We start from the raw sequence: 2565 nt of genomic DNA, 5'->3' as shown, positions 1-2565 counted from the left end.
AAAAAAAAAAAATGATGTGGGAGTTTAAACACTATGAGAATATAGAACACAAAAGGATCTGTGAGTGATTGTATGTGAGGGTGAAAGAAAGAAAGAAGATGATAATTATATCCTACACTTGATCTTAGCCAAAAGGCCGAGAAGCGATGATGATAATTATGTCCTGATTTCTGACTAAGTTCAGTAGGTAGATAACTGTACCACTCATCAAGGTAAGGGTACAGCAGGAGGAAAATTAAGGGGGAAAGTTAGGTGAGATGATGAGATTAGCACTGGACATGTAGAATTTGAGCTGCTTTAGATATATCCAAATGTCAGGAATAGTTAGTTGAATATTTGAGTGTGAATCTCAAAAAGGAGGTCAGATAGGAAGACATGGATCAGTAGTTCTTAAATGCTAGTGTGCATAAAAGCACTGGATCTTGTTAAAATGCAGCTTTCAGAGCCATAGTCCCTAAATCATTGAATCGAGAGACCCATGTCCAAGAATTGAAAAGCAGTTCCTGGACCAGCGTGAGTCATGCTTATGCAAATTTTACAGACGATATCAACATATAGAAATATAACATTGTCGAAACCATGGGAATTAGATGAATTCAGTGAGACAGAGTAGGAAAGGATGAATTAAGAATAGAACCCTGAAGAAGAAGATTGAACAGACTGGCCAAAAGTTGATCTCTCAATGGCAACTGAGAATGGTGGGTAAGAGAAAGTTATGAGGAACATCAGGAGCATGGGAAGGAGAGACTTAAAAGAATGAAAAAATCAAAACCAGTGCCAAATGAGGCAGAACAGTCAAGAATATTCACCTATCAAGTGTCATTTGATTTACCAAGAAGTTCCTCAGAAATCCAATTTTCAATTAAGGCAAAGTAATGGAGATAGTATTTGAAGAGAGCAATTTATTCATTCATTCAACAATTATTTATTGAATTCCTACTCTGAGTGGGGCTCTATTCTATGTCCTGGAATTGTAACAGAGAACAGGACAGAAAAGAATCTACATCCTAATGTGGGAGATTTAAAAAGATCAATAAATATATAGTAGCCTAGATGGTAAGAAATGTTATAGAAAATAATAAAGCAGGCAAAAATATAATGCCAAGAGAAGGAGGGGTACTATTTTATGTAGGGCAGTTAGGGGAACATCTCTACTAAGGTGGCATTTGAGCAATGAGCCAAAGGAAGTATAAAAACAAGTCATACAGATATCTGGATAAAGAATGTTACAGGAAAAAGAAATAGCAAAGACCCTATGTTGTGTGCATGTGTAGAATGTTTCAGCATCAGCAAGGGGACCAGTATGGGAGAGAAGGAGAGCAGTAGGAGGAAAGGATAGAGTAGGTAGTAGAGTTCTCAAACATGTAAGGTCTTGCAGGACTTTGCAAGTTGTTTAACTTTTATTCTGAATGAGATAGGTTGCCATTGGGGAGTTTTGAAAATAGGAATAAAATTATGACTTTTGTCTTAATGGGATTACTCCGGCTATTGGTTGAGAAAAGACTGTAACTGAGTAAGAGTGAATGAAAGGAGCCCAGCTGGAAGTTACTGTAATAATTCAATTTAGAAATGGTGGTTGGGCCCAGGGTAGCAGAAGTAGCAAAAAGTGATTAGTATTGTTTTATATACTGGATATAGCACTGAATGCATTCACTGCTGAATTGAATAAAGGTTATGAAAGAAAATCTTCAAGACTAATTCCAAGCATGTAGGCCTAAACAACTGAGAGGATTGAATGATTATTTACTTAAACAATGGGGAAGAAGAATAGAAGGTGCAGCTTGCTCAGCGGTTATCCAGGATGGGGGTACATCAGGTGTTCAGTAAAATGTGCTATGTTTGAGGTGTTTGTTTATACATCCGAGTAGTAGTGTTGAAAACAAAATTGTGTATATTAGTCTAGGGTTCAGGGAGGAGATTGAGCTGGAGCTACCAGTTTGGGAGCCATCATTATTTAGATAATGTGAGTCTGGAGCAAATCACTTAAAAAGTTAGCGAAAGAGGAAAAGAAAAGAGCCTTGGGCCACTCCAATATTTAGAAGTCATAGTGTTGAAACAGGAAACAGAAAAGGAGACTGGAAAGACATGGGTGGAGATGTAGGAAGAAGACCTTGATCTACTGGGCCATTTCTTTTTTTTTTAATTTTTTTAATTTTTAATTTTATTTTTTATTTTTTTTAAAGATTTTATTTATTTGAGAGAGAGAGAGAGAGAAACAGCATGAGAGGGGATAGGGTCAGAGGGAGAAGCAGGCTCCCCGCTAAGCAGGGAGCTCGATGTGGGACTCAATCCCAGGACTCCGGGATCATGACCTGAGCCGAAGGCAGTCGCTTAACCAACTGAGCCACCCAGGAGCCCTCTACTGGGCCATTTCTTTTTTCTTTTCTTTTTTTTTTTATTCTTATGTTAATCCCCTACATTACATCATTAGTTTTAGATGTAGTGTTCCATGATTCGTTGTTTGTGCATAACACCCAGTGCTCCATGCAGAACGTGCCCTCCTCAATACCCACCACCAGGCTAACCCATCCTCCCACCCCCCTCCCCTCTAGAACCCTCAGTTTG

At 38.4% G+C, this 2565-nt stretch overlaps 1 pseudogene; it reads right to left on the bottom strand.

The window, feature by feature from the left end:
- Nucleotides 1-75: 75 nt before the first annotated feature.
- Nucleotides 76-148, bottom strand: LOC115941821 (U2 spliceosomal RNA; annotated as a pseudogene).
- Nucleotides 149-2565: the final 2417 nt, after the last annotated feature.

The sequence above is a fragment of the Leptonychotes weddellii genome, unplaced genomic scaffold, assembly GCF_054177405.1.
Source record: "Leptonychotes weddellii isolate Sample4059 unplaced genomic scaffold, ASM5417740v2 HiC_scaffold_23248, whole genome shotgun sequence".
NCBI lineage: Eukaryota > Metazoa > Chordata > Mammalia > Carnivora > Phocidae > Leptonychotes > Leptonychotes weddellii.
This window is presented reverse-complemented; position numbering and strand designations above follow the sequence as displayed.